We start from the raw sequence: 15,742 nt of genomic DNA, 5'->3' as shown, positions 1-15,742 counted from the left end.
CCAGCAGACAAGGTTGAAGATTGAAGCTACCAGAATGTATTTTTGCTAGTTATACACCTGCTGGTTACCTGCCATTTTCCCTGACTTTTAGGGTTCAGCTCTACTGATGCTCTCTGAATCAACATGATTAATTAGCAAAGGATTAGAAATCCATCCTTTAGAGCTGAGCAGCCATGGAAACTCAACTCAATAGTAAAATGGCCAAAAGCTGAACTTTCTTAATTTTCTATAAATGTGATTTTGTTTCATCCATCAATAGTTTCCAGTGTGTTTTCATTGGCAATTGAAAGATAGCCATTAAAAGCTTTTTGGTGATGCTTGGACAATAGTTATTGTACTTCCTTCATTTGGTTGGTTGAGGTAAGCCTTTGCATTTGTTGAGTCTTCATGTAATGATTATTAAAAGTATATGTACAATATGTAGAAATAATGGATGTTAAAAGTCTTTCTCTTTTTCTGATGATGTATTTTACTGACTTACATGAGGTTTTCAACCAGAGTCATTCACGTAATACACATATTTAAAAAAAATATTCTGTAGTATTACAAACATTTTCATAAGATAAGACTGACATTGTGAAGGAAACTGTCATTAATTAAATTAGTTTGTAGTCTGAGTGGCCACTCTAGTCTCCTGAATGTATTACGATCCAGATTGATCATAAGCCAATATGGACCCAAAACAAAAATCAGAAACAAAACATCAGGCATTCAGAGACACATTAATGCATATCTCTCTAAAAGACCAACAGCTGGCAGACTTACCATCAGCTTGATACTCCAAGTGTTCTGTACTATGAATGTATGTGACATTATATGTATATCATTGCGTGCATGCTCATCAACACCTCATGTCACTGGCACCTGTTTGTTGGTTGCATGTATATCTAATCCGACATATCAGGTAGTAGAGATGCCTGTGGGTTTATGTCCGACAGAAACTCTAGACTGCTATTATGTCCCTAAACAGTCATAGAGATGCCTCCGGCCATCTGTAAGCTCATAAAATATAACCATTGTCACAAGAAGGCCTTGTATCTGCAAACTTTTTTTTTTTTTTTTTAAACTTTAAGACATCTTTTTGTGAAGAAAGAAAAAATAAATAATTGCTGTTTGCAATTTTGTGTATTTTTCTGTTTCTAAATCTCACTTTAGTAACACCTACATCGACTCAGGATACCGTGGAGCATGTTGAATGTAATATAATGTGGAAAGAATATCCAGTGTCCAGTTGCTAGCAATGTGTAGTGCTTTTGTTCATGACAAGAATGTAATCAGAAAACTGTAGTCAAAGAAAGGATTTTTTTTGCTACTGAAGTTAACTTTTTCTTTTCTGAAAAATTTAGGCAAATTGTTCTGTGTGTGTGTGTGTGTGTGTGTGTGTGTGTGTGTGTGTGTGTGTGTGTGTGTGTGTGTGTGTGTGTGTGTGTGTGTGTGTGCGCGTGCGCATTTGAACTCACTGTGCTGGACTGAGAGCAGAAACCGCTTTGTAAGAATGAATGAATGCTGTATTGTGTGTGTCAGAAAGAATGCTGTGCGTGTGCCCTCGTCTGATCGATATTGCTGCGGCACTGAGATTGATCGGTTCCCACGGTGACGGCATTAACAGACTCTGGAGGCTGACCTCTGACCCTGGGAACACTCTGCTTTCGATTGACCATGCTCTCTCTCCCTCTTCACATCTTTTTTTACCGTCTCCACATCCTGAAATTCAAATTATTGTCCCAGGGTTGTGGTAGAAAGGGAAAACATAAAAACCCAGCTAATCATTTTACATGCCCTCTTCCTCTCCTCGTCGCCCTATTCGGTCTTTCATCCTATACAGCATCCTTTTGTCCCAAGCCTTGTCGAGACAAGAGGAAATAAGACGTGGGCCCAATAAGGTCTACTCTGCCTGGGCCTCAGTAATGAGACCACTACAGATACAGGAAATGTATCTGTCTACGGTGGCAAAACCAGTGTAGTATTGTGAGCGCTTAACAAATATGTAAATAGATAATGAATAAATAACGATGATGCAGAAGATACAACAGCTGTGACAGGTACAAATAATAGATCACGGCCTGTAAGGTAACGTTGTTAGCTTAAGCCAGCTAAGCACACATACAAAAATACAAACACACATCTGTGAGAATCCACAAGAAGCAGCACAACATTCATGCGGAAAAGCAGTGTGTGTGTGTGTGTGTGTGTGTGTGTGTGTGTGTGTGTGTTGCAGTGGGAAGAACATCTTGTTTTCTCAAGGTCGCTGACGATGGCAACAAACCCTCTTCTCTGTCTGATATTAGCGCAGGGATCTGAGGATGAACCAAGCACGCCCAAACTTTCCTATTCTGTTTTTACTTGATGCATAAGCATATTAAAGATAGAAAAATCAATAAGGCAAGAGAATGGACCACTGAGGGGCCAGTCATGAATTTCAATTGATATCTTTTCATGCATGCAATGTTAACTGCTGTCTGCTGCACCTGGTCTGTTTACTAGATATGTACAAAATCTGAACTTTCCAGGTAACGTTTTATTATGATCCTATATGACATAATCAATCCAGGTGGTGTCTAACTCATTGGTGAGGCAAAACATGAACGAGATCTCCAGGCTATGAGAACTGAATGTATGTACAGTTGCCTCATTTATGAAGAAAGTTAATCCATGAGTGCATGGCTTAGAGGAAAGGATTTTTTTTTTCTTTTCATTTTGAGCGCTATTGTTTTAAAGATACCTCAGAAGTGGACTATCTACCCCCCCACACACTCTCATACTCACTGACACAAACACACACACACACACACGCACACGCACACTTGAAATCTCAGGGCTTAGAGCAAAGAAGCTATCATCTAATTATCAAAAACACAGAGAGGCCCTAATCAATTATTCACATGAACATTAGACCGCTAATACACATGCAGCCCAGGGAATGGTATCTCCCAAAAGTAACCCTTCCTCCTCCTCCTCCACTCCAACACAAGACACACACACATGCACAAACAAACGCAATCATGTCAAGACCTGGATACTTACACAGAGACACAAAGTCATTTCAATACCTGCATACACACACTTACATGTGCAGCCTCCTGCTCCCTTCCCGTCACACCACTCTCCTCTTTGCAGACTGAGAAAATGCGTGCCATCCGAAATGCAAAATGAGTTGTGCAAGTGGACTGTCTTAGGTTCCTGGCTGATAGGTGCTGAACATAGAACTCCTATTGATCCATCAACACCCCCCTCCCCCCCCCCCCACCACCGCACACACACCCAGATCTTAATCTACCAGGCAATTCCAGGGCATTAAGCCCCATCCATTGAATTTTCATGCCGTGCAATCATTATTTGAGTTAATGCTGCAATTTATGACTTGGTGTTTGTGTGCTGAGTGTGTAAGGTATGTGGAGGGGATGCAATATAAGGAGGTGAGGAGGGGAGTGTGTGTGTGTGTGTGTGTGTGTGTGTGTGTGTGTGTATATGCAGATTTCTGTGTGAGTTGGTTATTAAAAGTGGGGCTTTGCATTCACTTTTTTGTACGGTTATTATGACTGTCAGACATGAGAAAGAGAGGATTTATGTACATGCATAACGTATATGTACGTGTGCGTGTGTTTGTACTATTGGCTGTGTTTGTGTCTGTGTGACTTTTGTTGACAGACAGTGGGAAATGACCTCATAATTCCTTTCTGGCTGTCTGTCTTTTAAGAGGAAGTGAAGACAAGAAAGAGAGGAGACAGAGAGGACAGGCTAAAGGCTTCCCCCTTCTGTATTATTTAGAGCAGTCGAGACAGTCCTCCTTAACTCTGTCTCTCAGACACACACACACACACACACACACACACACACACACACACACACACACACACACACACCCACAGACCCACAGACAAACATACTGTATATGCAATATACCTTAACGAAGCTTAGACTAAAGCTGTTTTAAAATGCAGAAAGACGCAGTGATGCTTTTTGTCTGAGAGGGCGGGAGACACAGATTCCCATTAGCATTTGACGCGCTGTGATGGGTGTGCTTTTTTTTTTTTTTTGAAGGGGGGGGCTGTGAGGGGGTTTAGGTGGTGGGTTTTTCAGAGCAGACAGCTGTGAACCCACATCCGAATATGGCACAGCTCCAGAGATCACTGGGATCACAGCCCTTGATGTACAAATTAAATATCTGAATTAGCTAATTGAGCATTTCCGGAGCTCCTGTTATATATAAACAGTCAAAGTACAAGGAAGAGGAGGCATCAAAACCACAACGCAGCAGAACAGATGGAGCCCTGCTTCTCCCTGAAGTGTATCTCCAGGACTCGTCTGACAGAAACTGCCATGAATGCATCTGTATTAGAAGAGAGAACTCTCTCTATAGCATTGCTGCGGCAGTATGAGGCCTAGTGGTGCTGCTGCTGATGGTGGGAAGTGCAGTGCAACATGTGGCGTATAAACTAATGGCCTAAGGGAAGGTGAGACTGCGGCTTGCCACCTGAAAACCTTGTCTTTTTTTTTCAGCATTTCTGGTTCATTTCCAGAAGTTCAGTGTGTTGTAGACACCCTTTTCAGAAAGTACCCCTTTCAGCATATTTGGTTTATTGCTCGTCATTGTTTTCAGCTTGCTTGAAAAGCCTCTTTTCATCTTCCTCTAAGTGGGCGCAATCCTAAAAGCACGCGGGACTGTAATGCCAATTATTAATGCCATGCCTTTATTTCACATGTATGGAATCATTTATCTGTAGCTCGTGCCAGGTTTGCAGTCATGGTGCTTTGGGAGAAATGAAGAAAGAGACTGACAGATTGAGAGGTGAGGAAGAGGGAATGGTGTGAGAGTAATGAAAAAGTCCTGGTGTAGTGTAAAAGAAATGAGGGGAGCAAGAGCAAAATTAAAACCAGCAAAGAAAGGAACGCATAAAGTAAGGATAGAGAACAGGTGTCTTTGTCCTACTTTGCCGGCGGGGCTGAAGCCATTTTCTCGTCTGGGTCGTTGTTTGGCGTGCGGCCCCAATGAAATTTCTCGCTCGTCGTCACAACACAACCACAGTGTCTAGTGTTACTCCTATGAAATGCATGCATCAGTCATCGCTGTGCAAATTCAATCACCCGCCTTCCCAGTTGAATATAAATACCCCTCTACTCTTTAAGTGTAAAACTAGAAGGCAAGCTGTCGGCTCTGCTCCGCCACTGTCTTGTCTATTGTCTCCCGGACCCCCGACCCCACCAAGCTTCCCCACTCCCTGTCCAGAATAGGCGAGCCGTAAATAAGCATCAGAAATAGACATTGGGGGACAACTGTTGATAGCCCAGTGACGAAAGCAGCAGACACAGTCACAACCTCTAGGCAGGCTGGATTACACGCAGATAATTGAGGCCACGCAACATCGGAACATTAGAAGCTATAGGACTCTTTGTGTTTCTTTTATTATTTTACTTGGAAAGCCAGTTGAGCATTGTGTTTCAGAGTGCAGTTTGAGGAATACAATTGTTGCCTGAAGAAGTTTGCTGTTCAGTATCCCTTAAGACACACATGATTTGGCCTTTACTGTAAATGTCTCATTTTTTTAAATACATTTTTTCTATTTAAACATATATTACCATAATTGTTTATTGGAGTCATTGTTAAGTGGAAAATACAATTTCCTCTGCTATGTAGCCCATAAACCTTCACTGAACATGTTTCCCTTAGTTGAATTAGAGGAGGAGCTGGCTAATTGTTGCCCAGTGACATGTTCAGTTTTCAATGTTATTATTCAAACTGAGTAATTTTGGGCTGATAAAGTGAATAGATGTCATCATCAACAGATTTCAATGTGAAATAGGATTTCAATGTGAGCTTTAATGTTTTCTAAACTGTGTCATTTACAGAGACCAAATGTAGGAAGATGTAAAAGAGGAAGATAAATTAGCTGACAGGTTTGCATAGTTTTGTGTGGTGAGTTTAGTTTAGAGGTTGAGGGTCGGCATAAGGCTGCGGCAGCCACACCTCGGCCCCTCTGACCTCTAGGAAACTCTATAGCCAGGAGCTATTTAGAAGCGAAATGCCGGCACTTCTGTCTGTATATTTACCACTCGCCTGACAACATATCAGCCACCAACCCGCCGGCAGATAACAATACTTTTTATGAGGATCACTTCTAATTTGTCCTTTGCTGCTGCGGACTGTGAGCACCACATTTTTGGCTTGCAGAGTTTCTGATGGGAGGCACTTTGGAAAGGTTCCTGCTTAAACTTTAACACGGCTCATAACTATAAGCACAGGAGGATAGGGGAGGGAGGAAGCTGCTTTGTACTTTGGTGGAGTGTGTAAAATGTTTGCACGCTGTTGAGTTGATTTTTTTTTTAACACCCTGGCCAACTACATCAATTTCCCATATCCACTTTGTTTACTTATTTTCTTTGTCTTTCATTCCCACTTCCTCTCTACCTTTCAATCACTCTCGCTCTCTCTCTCTCTCTCCCTGCTGATTTGACTGACTGTTGCCAACTTGTGAAACAACAACCCTGTTAGTTCGGGGCCACCGAGGCTAACAGCACAGCCTATAGTCACCTGCGTCACCATCTTAACAAGCGGCAGGACCTGCCAATAAAAAAGGCTTTTACCCTGATCGTCCTCAAACAAGACTTAAACACGACCTGCTCTTTCTCCTGCCGAATGCCCAAAGTGCTCGCAAATGCGAATCAGGCTGTGTTAACTTGCTTGAAAATGAAAAACTTAGGTGGAGGCATTTTTTTTTTTTGCTTTACTTTACTGCATCATCAGCAGTGGTTTGTAGGGGAGGGTGAGATGGAGAAAGGCAGCAGTAGAAGGCAGTTTTAAAAACACTTCTATTCTACAGGTTCAGGGGTGGTGCGGACGCTTGAGCCATCTGTCAACAGTTACATGTCTTGTCAGTGTCCAAGTGTGCTCCCCTACCTGCTCTCACGTATTGAGTGAGGATTTCAGTTCAATGTTGAAACAGTGAAAATATTCCTTGAGTGAGAATGAAGACGCTACAAGGAAGAGGAAATGTTCTTGAAGACAGTTGAGTCTATCATGTCCGGGAGCTCTGTAAACTCGTACTTCATGACAGCCTTTCATCCCTCATCAAAGCAACAAGTAGATGAGCAGACTCTGTGCATGCTAAAACCTCCTAACCCCCGTCGTCTCCTTGTAGCTGCCGCTCCTCTGGGACGGGCGACTTTAAATCTTCTCTTTTAACAAGTTTCCTGTTCTTCCTTCCGGCTTCCTGCAGTCCCCTGGGGTTGAACCTACGGGACCATTCCAGTATTTGGAAAGGCTCTTAAAGCTTATTCTACAACCATCAGGGGGATGTGAGGAGGACATTGGAAAATTTGATCAGTGGTCGCCTGCAGTCAAACAGCCAAAGCATGGCAGATGCTATTGGAAAATACATACTTTGGCTATGCCAGGAAATAAATACTGACCTAGCAAAAAAGAAAATATTACACAATAAGAGCTTCCGCTAAACACATGCCTGCAATTGCTATTGTGTCAAGTTGCACACAGTGGAATAAGGACTCTTCAATTTACCAGTGTCCCTCTGACACCCCTACAGTTGTGTAGGGGTGTTTGCATGTTTGTGTGTTTCACCTGTGGGAAGTGTGGGAGTAGTGCCACATGCTTTCAGTGCCTTGCTAGGGGACACATTCAGGGAACAATAGGAACACATTCAAGGTGTCCAACCTGTAGCTGTCCAGATAGAGAACAGACTCAACGGTCTGATGCATGCTGTTTTTTGCTGACCACACACTGTGCCTTTTAAAACAAATCTTAAATTTACTTTTTCCATTTCACATTGGTATTATTGGAAAAAAAGGGGTGGGGGTTTACAGTATTTATGAAAAAGAAAGAGTGATGTCTTGAGCAATGGTCAATAATTTATGAATGAAAAGAGGCCTTTGTGAAACCAACCCCCCTCTCCCTCCCTGTACCCCCCTCCCCAAGCTCCTGCTCCTTCCCAGCGCTACTGATCAAACAGATATTGTTACCACTAAAATAGCAACTTAAAAAAACACACAGGACCTGCCTGCAGCCTGGGAGAAAGACTGACAGCCGGGAGGGGGTGAGGAAGGCTTGAGGAAAGAAAGGGGTGAGGAAGGCAAAGAAAGAAAGAAGGAAAGAAATAAAGAGGGAAAGAAAGAAAGAGGGAAAGAAAGAAAATGTAGTCTCCTGACAGAATTTCTGAGTGTGTGTTGGGAGGGACAATACTGTATGTGTATTTGTGTGTGTATGTTGAGGTGTTGGGGGGGCGTGTCATCTATCACTGGACAAATGCTTGGCTGTGGGGGGGTGGAGGCGCGGGGGTGAGGGGGGTTGTCGGCCAGAATGGTGCTGCTCCTCAAATGAAATAATATATCTTTGAAAGCCTACGCCCCGCGCCAGGCCCTGGGCCCATATATCAAGCCCAAGAGCGTCTGGTGGATCTGCTCCAGGCCCATTAACCTTCCACCTGTTCCCCCCCCCCCCCCCACCTACCGGTCCTCTTTTCACCCCACCACACCCTCCCTTGTTGTCCTTCACCATGCCCCCTCTCCTCCTCCTCCTCATGCCCTTGGTCGTTGCCTCTTACAGCCCCTTGTTCATCTTCCCATTTAACCCCCCCCCCACACACACACACACACACACACTTTCCTCTCTTCCTTATTTCCATCTTCTCATGTTATCTTTCTGTTTCTCTTCTATCTCTCTTTATATCTCACTGTCAACTCTTCTTTTTTCCCTCCTTGTTTGCTGCGATAGCTCTGTCTCAAACTCCATCTCTGACTCTGTCTTCTCTTTCTCTCACGGTCACTTTCTCACTCTAAATCATTCACTATGTTTCTTTTTCTTTCTCTGCCACTCAGTTTCAATCTCATGTCACCTTCTTAGCTCTTCTCTCTTTACTTTTTCTGTAACTCATTTGATCTCCTTACGTCCCTCGTTCTTTCCCCGTCCTTCTATGCACCTTCTTTCTTCCCAACTAAGGTAAAGAAAGCATGCTATGAGATGTGTGTGCGTGTGAGCGCGTCTGTGTGTGTGTGTGTGTGTGTGTGTGTGTGTGTGTGTGTGTATATGTGTGGCTTGGGGGGGTGCAACACAGCCTGCCGAATAATTCAAATGCAATGGACCAGGGACACATACAAATCTCTGCCAACTGCGTGCTGCCGCCAACCCCATCACGCTTGCAGTTTGTCAGGATTGGGGTGTCGGAAGGGGAGGTTGTTGCGGGGGGGATTGTTGACCTCTATGACAAGACAGACATTGCAGCCTGAGGCTCTGAATCTGTGTGTGTGTGTGTGTGTGTGTGTGTGTGTGGAAGGTGGTATAGATATATACCACTTCCCAGGGTTCACAGATCACGCCTAAAACGGCTTATTAATTTCCACTCAGTTATGGAGTGTGAAGAAAAAAAAGTAAAGGTGCAATCAGCGGTCAAAGCAGGGCAGGAGCAATACATCCCCCCCATCCAACACGCACACACATTTACACATGCACAAACATGCACACACGCGCTTGGTTGCACCTTGGAAATTAGACTGCTCCTGGATAGGTCATGGAAAGAAGGTGTGTGTGTGTGTGTGTGTGTGTGTGTGTGTGTGTGTGTGTGTGTGTGTTTGAGTGTGTGTGAGCATGAGGAGCATTAGACTGTAAAAAAGACCGTCCAGTCTGACCTGGGCGGGAGGGTGGTGTAACTGTAATTTTACCAAAGTAAATTCATGTAATATTCATGGATGTAGATAGAGGGAAGATGAGGAAGGGGGGAAATTATGCAGCAGGGCAGCGTGTGGCGTATCAGAGGACCTTACATTATTCACTCAGGTAAATCTATAAGTGGAGAATATTCAGGTGTGAGATGTGAACATCACCCCTGTTCTTGCCCCTAACCCAGGGATCTGTCATACCACGGGATTGACTGACATGCTGCCGCTTAGAGGAGTCGAATAAACGAGCAAGAAAGAGTCTGTGCTGTAAATAATTCTACTGCTTGAAATGCTTGTGGATTTCTTTGAATTTTGTGAGGTTTTAAGACCTTTTGAAATTTGTCTTGGAAGAGAATTAATGACCAGCATCTTTCTGAAATTATCTGACTGCAGGGATGGTGCACAGGTAAAACATGTTTTGTAAACTCTTTATTTGTTTGAATTTATTAGTTTGTGGTTCATGATATTGTGATTGATGTGCTGAAAAGTAAAATATCTAAATAAAAATAATATATATCAGAAAATATATTTTTGATGGAAAAACTGTCCACATTGTATTCAAATAAGGACACAATTGTAGTTTTACTAAATATTTAGACAGTCTGAACTATACATATATTTATATTTATTTTTATGTTTGTATATTTCTGGGTGTAAATATTACAGATCTTGTTCCATGTAGATTACCTCATCCCTTTCCTGCTCCTTTGCCCTTCCTGTTGACTTTTTTTAACGCTCAGCTCTCTTTCTCTGTCGTTATATTTATATTCTGTCTTTTAGCATCCTCCACTCCTCTCCTTCATCAAATCACCTTTTATATTTTCTCCCTGCCTTACTTCTTCCTCTTTGTTAGTCCCTCTTCTTTCCTTCCCTCTTCACATTCCTCCTTCACTCGTCCCCTCTCTCATCTCCCCTCTTTGTTTCACCTCTGTTCTCCTCGCCTGTCCTTTCCTTTCCCCAGCCATCTGTTTATCCAATATGGCCGTCCCATCTCAGCTGGGAGCTTTCCCAGGGAACAAGACTTCTAATACAGTTCCTCCTCAACTTAATGGCCCTCAGTTCTGCTTTTGCCATTCCCGCTACATGCAGAGAGACAAAATAGGAAGAAAAAAAACGAAAGAGACATAGAAGCACAAAAACCTGTCTGGATCCCCCAAAAAACGATCCCTGGATGACTAAAATAAACAGCAAAGCCACATTTCAAAACGCCACGGATATTTTCCTCCCGGCTCCACTTTTATCAGGTGGACGGACTAAATATATGTATAACGTTACACAACATTTGACTCGAGACATTTAGTAAGGAGAAGGAAGGTGACGCTTTTCCTTCACAACTGCTTCAATCCTCTTTGAAATTTCGTGGTACACTTCTCAATCTAGTGTCCCTGCCCCAGAGCCTAGTCATGCAAACACTGTTTCACATGTTTATTGTATCTGTGGTGCACTTGCAATTTACTTTCTAGAGTTTTTGCAGAAGAAAGAAAGAAAGAGAAAAGAAAGTGGGTTTAAATAGCTTCAAACGCAAAACAATGTTGTCAGGCCTCATTTGTCGACAGGAGATGGCACACACTGTTGGTATTTGGCAGTCCTCCCAAAACCTTTTACCAACACTTATTGCTGAGAATAAATGAACATGCAAATACCAAGGGGGATCATATTAGCTAAATAATCACAGCATCACCAGCTTTAGTGTCAGTCCGTCAGAATGGAGAAGCAAAGGTTTCTATCACACAATTTTGCACTGATTGCAGTTTAAAGACATGTTCTTTTAGGGGAAAGGTCAAGGCTGTAGATTTAAACATGCATCAAGGAACAAAAACTAACTACGTCATTCATGTTTGTTTTGTACATGTCTGATTAGCTCTTTTCTGGGTGTTGTTTAAAGGCATTCTGGCAAATCACTGCCTGAAGAAGTGATAGTACAGTGTCAAAAGGTTAAGGTTAAAGGAGGTATAGAAAGAAAGAAAGAAAGAATGTTTATAAAAAAGAACTCCTGGAAAACATGGATCATTGAATGGTAATGACAGCGTAGCATATCTAAAGGTGTATTTTTGCTTTACTGTAGCCAAACAGTAAACTGTAGCAGCCTTAATACGTTGGATTATTTAAAAGTCTTTTTTGACGTGGTCCCTCCTCTCCAGGTTGAGTGTTGACAAGGCACACAAAAGTGCTTGCTGTCCCAACATCAGACACACATCCTTTTTATGAAAGGGTGCAGAGAGGAAGAGGGGGGGTGTGTGAAAAGGGAGTAGAGTTAGGAAGGTAAGATATAAACATATGAATCAATAGTCCCAATTGCCCTGCTAAAATCTCCCTCTCATTGTGTTTGGGCTGGGAGTCAGGCCAGCCATCCCAACACTGGAACAATGGAGGAGAGGGTAGCAGTGGACCAGCTACAGTATGAGTCACCCCCACACACGCACACAGACACAATGTAAATAGACATCTCATATCTCATCTCATTTCATAATCGGCACAAACGGGAACATTAGAAGAGGTGTTTTTAAGAAGGCTGCATTTACGCATTTTTTTTATTCCAAAGGTTTAAGTATTTAGATTTTATCAACCACTAACCTAAACTATTTTAATTTTAAAAATGTTATAATTTATCTGAGTTGTGTCCCATACAAGGCTAGCTTAATTTGTTTCTAAACATTTTTTTTTCTCCAATATGTCAATTTACTTGCCTCTTTACTTTCATTTATTTAGTTTTTGTTTTCAGTTAGATGTGTTTGCTAAGTGCTGGATTTTTCTATTTCTGCTTCAGTCAGAGAAATCTACATTTCCTTGAATGCCTTACAATTCGATTTTTTTCCTGGAGGGGTTCATGGCAGGACAGAGGACAGGAGAGGATGAGAAGGGGAGGGGTGGCAGAGTACCCTGTGATAGCAAATGTCACTGAGAGACAAACACGTTTTTCCCCTTAGAACACACTCAAATACTGGTACAGTATGAACTCATACACTCATATACTGGTTTAAGCCCTGCTAATATACTTTCATATGCAGAACACAAACTATGAAACACGTCCACACATTTAAAAATACCTGCTGATGAATATGTATCTGTGCATCTAAAATTACGTTTTAATATGAAGCCGACCATCTGCAAAATGTAAATTGTTCAAAGAAAAGGTTTTAGAATTTTTCCAAAGACATAGGTATATTTGAAAAAAACTAAAAGGAAATAAATAACAATACAAAATGTCCCAAATTAATTAACAACTATCCAATCTATCAATAAAAAAATACAATCCATACATTAACAACAACTGACCTAAATCCAGCATTGATGTCAAGGAAAATACATACTCAAACTCTGATTAAAAACGCAAACTAAGGCTCAGTAAACTTAGCAGGTGCAATGAAAAAAAATGTGCAAACCTAGACATACATAAACTTATAGACATAAACTCCCACATAAACATACAATACACACACGCACCTGTCTTCAGCCTGTTCAGAATTTTATTAAAATCACATATTGATCGTGACCTCAACCCTGCCAAAACCTTCTCTCATCATACCACTTTGTCTCTGATTTCAAAACCAGTGCACCAGACCTGAATTTTGATGTGTTAAACCATTCAAAACTGGGGTAGGTTGGCGGTAACATAAGAGCCCACCCCATCTTCTCAGATCCAAGGTGTTAGAAATAAACGTCCCTCAAGTCATGCCTTGTTTCCAGAAAGAGGGGGAGAAAGAGAGAGGCAACGCGCTGCATTGGAAAAGAATGGGGAGAGCTCTTTAGAAGGTACTCCTAATGGCTAAATATTTATGAGTCCTGTGACCGACGCCAACTTATGGAAACTAAATCTTTAAACACTTTTTTTGGCAGACGCCTCGCACACACCCTCCCAGCTTGGCTCTATTACCAGAGAAATTCTTTTGTTCTTACGGCGCTAATAATAGTGAGAGGGGCTGTGTGTTATGTGTGAGCGGTGTCTGTGTCTTAATGTGGGTATATGTGTGTGCGTGAGATGAAGTGTATTTATAGCGTCCTACAGCGCCACACTACTCCTGTGACAAACCTTCAATTCTGCTCTGCATCCTGTCTCTCTAGGCCCAGGCTCGATCTCACATTTATTAGGCCGATCCATATTTAAAGGAGATGTCAAAGGTCAGGTGGATTCAAAAGCATAATATCTTAAAACAACGGGACACACACTATTTGCAGTAGCTAGTTGTATCCTTCGTATCATACAGTAAGAAAAGTGTACACATTTTTAGTATCAAAGGAAATAAATCCTCTAACATTGGCAATGTTTTGTCATGCTTGAACAGTACAAGACCATTAGCCTGCATGTGCTCCTATGTATGAACACACACACACACACACACACACACACACACACACACACACACACACACACACACACACACACACACACACACACACATAAACAAAAGGAGACGTATTCACAGGGAGATAAAGTGGAGATGGCAGTGGTCCTGGGTGGGTTTTTCTTTGTAATTTGGTGTTGAACTGCAGTAGCAAACGCATAAAAGCTGGCAGCAGAACAGAATAGCAACACATTCACACACATACGCACACTGCACGTTACACACACTCAACACGCAATTATGATCGATAAACAAATTAAACCTCACAGCTCAGCTGAAAATAAAACCTCTAAGGCAAACAATTTGAGGGAGGTGTTTCAAAACCATAAGTGTATCGCAAAAATATCCACAAAGCCAGTTAAAATGTGTTCAATATCAGTCTGGCCTGCTCACCGTTTGCTTATTCTCCTCACCATCACCAACACTAAGCCTTGCTCAGCAGTTCTCCCAGTATTTATTAATGAGAAACAAGCAAGGAAGGACTTTATCAATCCCCCTTGTGCTTTAGGTAGGTGGCTCTTTAAAAATACTGCAGGAGGGTTCAGTTCAATTATCTCCCTCGTTCAAGTGGAATACGCTCCCACCTTTCCTAAACCTATGAGGACTGTGCAACTGCAACTGCATAGAGCTCAGGTCATTTTCTACCTTTGTAACAGGCACCCAGCCCAATTACTATTCATTAGGCAAACATAATGACATTTCATTCAGCAGCAAATCAGGGAGTGACAAACACAAGTGGGGGAGATAATTGAATTAGGACGAGGGTGTGAGAAATAGAGAGTTCAGAGTGGAGCAAAAATGATCGTTCAAAGTTAATGGGCAAACCACACACAATTATTAGCTGTAGCCACACCTTACGAGCGTGTGTGTGTGTGTGTGTGTGTGTGTGTGTGTGTGTGTATATATAAGTGAAGTACTGCGCACCCCAGTTGAATGCAAATACAGATCTCGAAAATGTCAATAGCGGGGACACGGCGTATGCTAAATGTCAACATGTGTTTTTCAAGGACTCGTCAGTGTTGTAATTGGCTCTGTTTTTAATATTACATTTATCTCATTTGTTATTTTCCCCTTTAAAAACAAAATACTATGAAATATTTGGAGGGAATTTTGCAAACAGGCCCGTGCCCATGAATATGCAGCTGAGCCTTTGGCGATGCAATGTGAAACAAACAGACAAAGGAGTCAGACAACGGGAAGAAAAACAGGTGAAGCACAGACTAATCAAACGCCTTTCATGTCGCTCTGAATATTAACCTTCATTCAGAGCAAATGAAGCTGCGAGCACACAAACTCTCCCTTGGGCTCTGTGATGAATAAGCGGGAATTATCACAGTTTTACAGTGAGGCGTTAGCGGATGGTTAATACTGGTCAGTTGGGATTGAGCTCAGATTTTGTTGTTTTAATAGACTTTGCAGATGACACATTACCAAGTGAAAATGCCTTTAAAAGAATGTCCATCACAAATAGCGGAAGGTTAAAAAAAATCTTACAATTGAAGCAATAGTATCATTGTGACACTATTCTCTGCGTGATTTAGTCAGCTTTTTTTTTTTTTACCAATATGCTAATAGCCAACATCTCTTATCATCACGGAGTGTGTGCCCACTTAGATCTGAGGGATATTTCAAGGGGAGATGGGTGGTATGCAGCTCACATAAAGCCCTCAGACTAGGACCCTGTTAGTATGAAAAGTGCCTGAAGCTTGTAGTCACAGTTTTCACAGCCCATAGCC

General features: G+C 42.0%; 1 protein-coding gene across 1 annotated transcript in view; it reads right to left on the bottom strand.

Annotated features, from left to right (window-relative positions):
- The window catches only part of nr5a2 (nuclear receptor subfamily 5, group A, member 2), a 43,742-nt gene that overhangs the window by 11,428 nt on the left and 16,572 nt on the right, over positions 1 to 15,742 (bottom strand). The gene's annotated exons all lie outside the window — the stretch shown is intronic.

Source organism: Cebidichthys violaceus, unplaced genomic scaffold (genome assembly GCF_023349555.1).
Source record: "Cebidichthys violaceus isolate CVI_PGR_0920_01 unplaced genomic scaffold, fCebVio1.0.p SCAF_13, whole genome shotgun sequence".
NCBI classification, from domain to species: domain Eukaryota; kingdom Metazoa; phylum Chordata; class Actinopteri; order Perciformes; family Stichaeidae; genus Cebidichthys; species Cebidichthys violaceus.
The sequence above is the reverse complement of the archived record's forward strand: the minus strand, read 5'-3'. Positions and strand labels throughout refer to the sequence as shown.